The sequence below is a fragment of the Eubalaena glacialis genome, chromosome 20 (assembly GCF_028564815.1).
Source record: "Eubalaena glacialis isolate mEubGla1 chromosome 20, mEubGla1.1.hap2.+ XY, whole genome shotgun sequence".
In the NCBI taxonomy this organism is placed as follows: domain Eukaryota; kingdom Metazoa; phylum Chordata; class Mammalia; order Artiodactyla; family Balaenidae; genus Eubalaena; species Eubalaena glacialis.
In genome coordinates, this window is record NC_083735.1 from 3,324,644 (window position 1) to 3,332,898 (window position 8,255).

The 8,255-nt window shown below is 35.0% G+C and overlaps 1 non-coding gene across 1 annotated transcript; it reads right to left on the reverse strand.

Moving 5' to 3' along the window:
* Positions 1–1,059: 1,059 nt before the first annotated feature.
* LOC133081506 (small nucleolar RNA SNORD22) lies at positions 1,060–1,180 on the reverse strand. The gene has a single exon (XR_009698843.1). It is a non-coding gene; the product is annotated as a small nucleolar RNA SNORD22 (small nucleolar RNA).
* Positions 1,181–8,255: the final 7,075 nt, after the last annotated feature.

An 8,255-nucleotide genomic window follows, 5' to 3' on the forward strand; every position in this document is an offset into this window, starting at 1 on the left:
TGTCTGTCCACACCAAGTGCTATATTGGGACTGTTTATTTCCTTCCTTCGGCTCTGAGTGAGAGTTGAGGTTACAGAAGAAATGCACACTCATGATCACCATGTAAAAAAGGAATTTCCCCCCAGAAGCTGTTAAGAATCTGTTTTTCAATCTATATGTGTCATCATGACAATTACAATGTAAACCGTTTCCTTTCCTGGCTGCAGGACTCAAGGGATAGACATGTCAGAAATCAATACAGGACAGAGAGTTATTGTCACCAATAATCCCCGTGGAGAAATATCTTTAAGAGCCACACCAACCTGGCTCCCTCTTTGCGCAGAGCGTCCCCTGTGTGCCTGTGACTTTTCCTTCTAGGATTTTATTACTGCTTTCATCTTTCTCACAATATTACTCACAAATCATTATTCCTCTAACCTGAAGCTCTTCTCCTTTATACAATTTACACCAGTAGAGTGGTTTTATAATCATTTTTAGAACAATTTGTCTTATTAATTTCATTAGGAGATATAAAGATGATACTTAAATTAATAACCAACTCTTGATTTTAGTATTTTTTAAAGCAAAAGTGAAAAATTTCTTGAAAATTCAGTTATTGTGTGTGACAAAGCAAATGAGTATTCGGCATTAATTTTCATAGGGTATAGATAGGTTCAAACATTCAAAAACTTATTTTATGAAAATATATTCAAATTAAACTGGAATAGTATCACACATAACTGGATATCATAAAATTGTGAGATAAACTAGGAAAATGTACTCTTGTAGGTAGTTGGGGTGGAGAGATACACTAATACTACACCATACTCCTTCAGTATGTTCTTTTTCTTTTTTTGAAAGTTAAAATAAAACTATATTTAGAAAGGCTGAAATGATTGTATGCTAATTTGAACAGGTAAGTTTTACAAGTAATGACTTGAAAATTCTCTTTTTGACATCCTCTAAGAGTTGGATTCCATTATATGTGCCTTGTTCTTTCTCCAGACCTGGACAAGAATACATAACTGATTTTTCACAAAGTGATTATTTCTTCCTTTCCTGTGTTTGGAGGTCCCTGCGCTCTCTCAGACAGTTCCTCTGAAACAAACTTGCCTCCCCTCCTCCAGCCAGCCCCAGTGGGTTCACCCAGGCTCTGGGACTAGGATGGGAGGCAAGATGTGTGACTGTTTCTTCACTGGGTTTTAAAATACGTTCTTATTAACATTTAGTTATAAGCTAGTATATGTTACTATGCACATGCGTATATATGTACACACATATATGTATATGCACATTAAAGTCATTTTAATAAAGAGTTAATTTTCAGTAAAAAAATAAGTTAATTGAATTGTTACTATACTTCACATTTGTCACTGATGTAACCCACATGGTTTCTTCATTAACAATCTGAAACAGCACAGTATAATATCTGGTGATAGCTACTGGGATTTCAACCATAAGCCTTGGAAGAAACTAATTCCATTACAATCCAGTCTTATGTGAACTCCGGCAAATATAACAGAAGCCTATAATAATCACGACTGATTTACCCAATTGCAAAAATAAAATCTCTACAAATATAATATGTACAGAACATGATTTCACATCTTTATCTTCACATTAAATGTATCCACAAAGACTTGAAGCATGTGGAGCTATATTTGAGTTGGAGCATTTACTTTTGTTTTTCTCTTGATAAATAATATATATTTTAATTAATGCCTCTCAATATTTCTTATTTTCAAAAACCTAAACGTTTTTATAACTCTTTCTCAGGTTTCCCCAACTAAACAGACTAGATGTTTCTCACCCACATATTTATAACAACGTACACACCCACATACACACATATACACTCACAATTCAAAATACTGGAGGTGTGGAGTATAGCACATATTTGTATTTTCTGGATTCTCTATATTTATTTCCTTCTGTTAATTCAGCATTAAAACTTAATCATAATTTCAATGTAAATACTTGTTTATGAAAGTGAATCCTCATATAAGATTGTTAGAAGTATATCACATTTATTTACTCCCTACTTTAAGGAGAAAACTCAACTCATTTACTCATACTTGACTGAATTGATTTGATCTCTAGTGAAATCATTTCACTTGACCACCGTGAAGCATTATGACATCAAAATAAAGCATGTCATGTGCATGACTCCTAACTGCTCTCTTAAAATGGTGATCCACTAGGCATACATATCAAGTGTTCTTCAAATGTTCCATTAAAATGTATACAAAGATGCACAATATTGCATAACTAGTGTCAGCTAATAATAGCTAAGATTAATTGACTGTTAAGTACTCTGCTAAGTACTTACATGATTTTCTAGTATAAAAATTCATAGTTCAATGAGAGTGACAGTGAATAAACTGAAGATCATCAAGGTCAGATATTGACCCAAATTCATATAGAAAATATATTCAGAACCAAGTCTAGACTCCAAGTCTCCTTGATTCTAAATTTTGTGTCCTTTCCTATACCACAGTGCCTTTCCGAAGAGGTTAGCAAAGCCTATAGATTATATTTCTCTTGAATTGATAAAAAGGGAGTGAGGAGCACATTCTTGAAGTAAACACCCATGTTCCTAAATTTTCTGCTTTATTAATTCCCATCTTCTAAACTTAATTTTAAGAAAAATTCACTTTATTGACAAGAAAAATTGCTACTATCGTCCACATATAATGCTGAGTGAACAAAGTCTTAATTGTAGATAAGAAACATAGAAAGAAATATTTCTGTTTCTTTCAACGCCTGAAATTTTATTTTCAGTGTCTGAAATTCAAGCAGGGGAACAGCACACAAGAAACGTAGTTGGGAAATAAGTATTTTGGGATGTGTGTGTGGTTTTTAACACTGATGTGTAATGTATTGAAAGAAAAACTCTTAACTCCCTAGTTAAGTAAAATAAGCCGACAGAGCAGGAAAATACAAAAATTCATCCAGAGCACCTATGTAACACAGAAGTCTGTTTGTTAAGTGTCAGATTTAAAGTAAGGTGTAGCCCCATCCAAATGACTTTGAGGTTTTGTTCTAAGAAGGAGGAAGTAGCTGGCTTCGCAACAAGGGCTTTCAGCCACCTTAAATATGCACCAAATGCTGGTACTGGATAGAGTCAAAAAGCAGAACTTTTAAAATGACCTTCTAATAGAATCAGAAAAACATACAATAATATCTGCCTGGTTTCTTAAGAAAAAGATGCAAATAGGAGTGGTTTCTATGAAATAATAGCTGAGAGCCAAAATAAAAGGGTGACATAGAGGCAAATATTAACTTAGAGATGACAGGAAACATAAACTGAATTAGAAAAAATTGCATTTACTTAGGGGTCATACAGAACTATTATTGGATGGAGAAAAACAAATTTTTCTTTGGTTTCTTATAAAGAACCAATATCAGAAATTCAAAATATGGAGGAAATACATAGAGAAATCAGAGAGAGGAAGGATAGAGGTGATGGGGATGGGATAAAGGACAGAAAAGAGAGAGAGAAGAAAGAGAGGTAAGAAAGAAAATAGAGAACAAAGATGTAGTTGATCAAAAGTGTTCACCAAATTTTAGGCAGAATTAATGAAAAACACCATAATTATATATAGCAGAGTATATGTAATGTCCAAGGTTCAAAAAGTAAGTTGGTAGCCTATAATTATTCTGTCATTACTAAAATAATTTTCACTCCTATTATGCTTTCTGGGGTGGAAAAGAATAGAAAGTATAGTTAGTTCTCTGGTCTTTTTCTGTAGGGGATTTTATCAATGAGACAGGTTTTACCAATGGGACAAACATTAGTCTTTAAGAAATTAATCAATACCCAGGACTCAAGAAGGGAATTTCATAGTAATAAAGGAACAAAGTATAATGCCTGATGTGATTATGATTTAAAAATAAAATACAGAAGATAAACTATCATTTTGGGAAAATGAGTAATATTAAATTTTTAAATATTAAATTAATTCCATAAAACTGGATTACATTTATAAGAGTATAATGGGGAAGGCTGAAGATTATTGATGGACTAAGGTTGAACACTTTTCTTGCTTCAAATAAAGGATAAAAATAATCAGAACTTGTTTATTCCTTGGCACTGTTAGACTTTATTTAAGTAAGAATTTTATTGAACTAAAGCGAGAATGAATAGCATACAAGAACCCCAAACAGCCACAATAGAGAAAAAAGACATAGAACATTAAAGAAATAAACAATAGAAAATGATAGCAAGGAAGTTAAAATATCAATTATAATAGTGAATTTAAATGGGCTAACTTCTCCAGTTAGAAGACACAGATTCTAAAACTAGGTAAGGAAATCTAGCTGTCAGTGAGAAACAGAACAACAACAAAAAAACAGTAAATGACATTAGAATTTGTGTGGTAAAATAGCCAATAAATAAAATAATAAAGAGAGCAGATACAGATATATTTTTAGATTAAATAGAATTCAACTTGAAAGCATTTAATAGAGGAAAGGATTATACAAGCAAACTTATTTGACAAAGATAATAAAATGATTTCTTTATCTAAGTACACAGGCATGTATAATTTACAATAATCTCTTAGGTAGTCAAAGAAAATGTTAAGAAATAAATTCCACTAGGAAATTTTCATATGTGAGGCTATATTTTTTATAACCTGTAATTATCAATTTATATATAGAAAAGATTAAAGTGGATACACAGATCAATCAAAATCAAACTGCTGTGAAAATTTGTAAGACATTAAAATCATTAATCATCTTTCAAAAATTCATAGGACACTAAAGAGTAAAATATAAAATAAAGCCTTATTTCCTCTGTCTACCATCCCTTAAACCAAAAATAACCACTACACATAGTAAATATATGCAGCTCATTCTATTCATATTAAAATTCTCATTTATTTATGTATGTGTGGATTTATTTATTTATGTTAACCTTCTATTTTGTTTAATTATTTTTAACATCTTTAGTTGAGAATAATTGCTTTACAATTTTCTGTTAGTTTCTGCTGTATAACAAAGTGAAACAGCTATACATATACATATATCCCCATATCCCCTCCCTCCTGCGTCTCCCACCCACCTCCCTATCCCACCCCTCTAGGTGGTCACAAAGCACCGAGCTGATCTCCCTGTGCTATGCGGCTGCTTCCCACTAGCTATCTGTTTTACATTTGGTAGTGTATATATGTCAATGCCACTCTCTCACTTCGTCCCAACTTATGCTTTCCCCTCCCCATGTCCTCAAGTCCATTCTTTACGTCTGCATCATTATTCCTGTCCTGCCCCAAGATTCTTCAGAAACATTTTTTCTTTTTTTAGATTCCACATATATGCGTTAGCATACGGTATTTGTTTTTCTCTTTCTGACTTACTTCACTCTGTATGACAGATTCTAGGTTCATCCACCTCACTACGAATAACTCAATTTCGTTTCTTTTGTTGGCTGAGTAATATTCCATTGTATATATGTGCCACATCTTCTTTATCCATTCATCCGATGATGGACACTTAGGTTGCTTCCATGTCCTGACTATTGTAAGTAGTGCTGCAATGAACATTGTGGTGCATGACTTTTTGAGTTATGGTTTTCTCAGGGTATTTGCCCAGTAATGGGATTGCTGGGTCGTATGGTAGTTCTATTTTTAGTTTCTTAAGGAACCTCCATACTGTTCTCCATAGTGGCTGTATCAATTTACATTCCCACCAACAGTGCAAGAGGGTTCCTTTTTCTCCACACCCTGTCCAGCATTTATTGTTTGTAGATTTTTGATGATGGCCATTCTGACTGGTGTGAGGTGATACCTCATTGTAGGCTTGATTTGCACTTCTCTAATGATTAGTGATGTTGAGCATCCTTTCATGTGTTTGTTGGCAATCTGTATATGTTCTTTGGAGAAATGTCTATTTAGGTCTTCTGCCCATTTTTGGATTGGGTTGTTTGTTTTTTTGATATTGAGCTGCATGAGCTGCTTGTAAATTTTGGAGATTAATCCTTTGTCAGTTGCTTCATTTGCAAATATTTTCTCCCATTCTGAGGGTTGTTTTTTTGTCTAGTTTATGTTTTCCTTTGCTGTGCAAAACATTTTAAGTTTCATTAGGTCCCATTTGTTTTTTAGAATTAATTTCCATTTCTCTAGGAGGTGGGTCAAAAAGTATCTTGCTGTGATTTATGTCATAGAGGGTTCTGCCTATGTTTTCCTCTAAGAGTTTTATAGTGTCTGGCCTTATATTTAGGTCGTTAATCCATTTTGAGTTTATTTTTGTGCATGGTGTTAGGGAGTGTTCTAATTTCATTCTTTTACATGTAGCTGTCCAGTTTTCCCAGCACCACTTATCGAAGAGGCTGTCTTTTCACCATTGTATATTCTTGCCTCCTTTATCAAAGATAAGGTGACCATAAGTGCATGGGTTTATCTCTGGACTTTCTATCCTGTTCCATTGATCTATATTTCTGTTTTTGTGCCAGTACCATAGTGTCCTTTTTTTTTTTTTTTTTAATTTATTTATTTATTTTTGGCTGTGTTGGGTCTTCGTTTCTGTGCGAGGGCTTTCTCTAGTTGTGGCGAGTGGGGGCCACTCTTCATCGCGGTTCACGGGCCTCTCACTATCGTGGCCTTTCTTGTTGCAGAGCACAGGCTTCAGACGCACAGGCTCAGTCGTTGTGGCTCACGGGCCCAGTTGCTCTGCGGCATGTGGGATCTTCCCAGACCAGGGCTCGAACCCATGTCCCCTGCATTGGCAGGCAGATTCTCAACTGCTGCACCACCAGGGAAGCCCACCATAGGGTCTTGATTACTGTAGCTTTGTAGTATAGTCTGAAGTCTGGGAGCCTGATTCCTCCAGCTCCATTTTTCTTTCTCAAGATTGCTTTGGCTATTCGGGGTCTTTTGTGTTTCCATACAAATTGTGAAATTTTTTGTTCTAGTTCTGTGAAAAATGCCAGTGGTAGTTTGATAGGGATTGCATTGAATTTCTAGATTGATTTGGGTAGTATAGTCATTTTCACAATATTGATTCGTCCAATCCAAAAACATGGTATATCTCTCCATCTGTTTGTATCATCTTTAATTTCTTTCATCAGTGTCATACTTTTCTGCATACAGGTCTTTTGTCTCCTTAGGTAGGTTTATTCTTAGGTATTTTATTCTTTTTGTTGCAGTGGTATATGGGAGTGTTTCCTTAATTTCTCTTTCAGATCTTTCATCATTAGTGTATAGGAATGCAAGGGATTTCTGTGCATTAATTTTGTATTCTGCTACTTTACCAAATTTATTGATTAGCTCTAGTAATTTTCTGGTAGCATCTTTAGGATTCTCTATTTAGAGTATCATGTCATCTGCAAACAGTGACAGCTTTACTTCTTCTTTTCTGATTTGGATTCCTTTTATTTCTTTTTCTTCTTTGATTGCTGTGGCTTAAACTACCAAAACTATGTTGAATAATAGTGATGAGAGTGGGCAACCTTGTCTTGTTCCTGATCTTAGTGGAAATGGTTTCAGTTTTTCACCATTGAGAATGATTTTGGCTGTGGGTTTGTCACATATGGCCTTTATTATGTTGAGGTAAGTTCCCTCTATGCCTACTTTCTGCAGGGTTTTTATCATAAATGGGTGTTGAATTTTGTCGAAAGCTTTTTCTGCATCTATTGAGATTGTCATATGGCTTTTATCCTTCAATTTGTTAATATGGTGTATCATATTGATTGATTTGCATAAATTGAAGAATCCTTGCATTCCTGGGATAAACTGCACTTGATCATGGTGTATGAACCTTTTAATGTGCTGTTGGATTCTGTTTGCTAGTATTTTGTTGACGATTTTTGCATCTATGTTCATCAGTGATATTGGCCTGTAGTTTTCTTTTTTTGTGACATCTTTGTCTGGTTACGGTATCAGGGTGATGGTGGCCTTGTAGAATGAGTTTGGGAATGTTCCTCCCTCTGCTATATTTTGGAAGAGTTTGAGAAGGATAGGTGTTAGCTCTTCTCTAAATGTTTGATAGAATTCGCCTGTGAAGCCATCTGGTCCTGGGCTTTTGTTTGTTTGTTGGAAGATTTTATTTATTTTTTTAAATTTTTGGTTGCGTTGAGTCTTTGTTTCTGTGTGAGGGCTTTCTCTAGTTGTGGCAAGTGGGGGCCACTCTTCATCGCGGTGCGCGGGCCTCTCGCTATTGCGGCCTCTCTTGTTGCGGAGCACAGGCTCCAGACGTGAAGGCTCAGTAATTGTGGCTCACGGGCCTAGTTGCTCCGCGGCATGTGGGATCTTCCCAAACCAGGGTTTGAACCCGTGTCC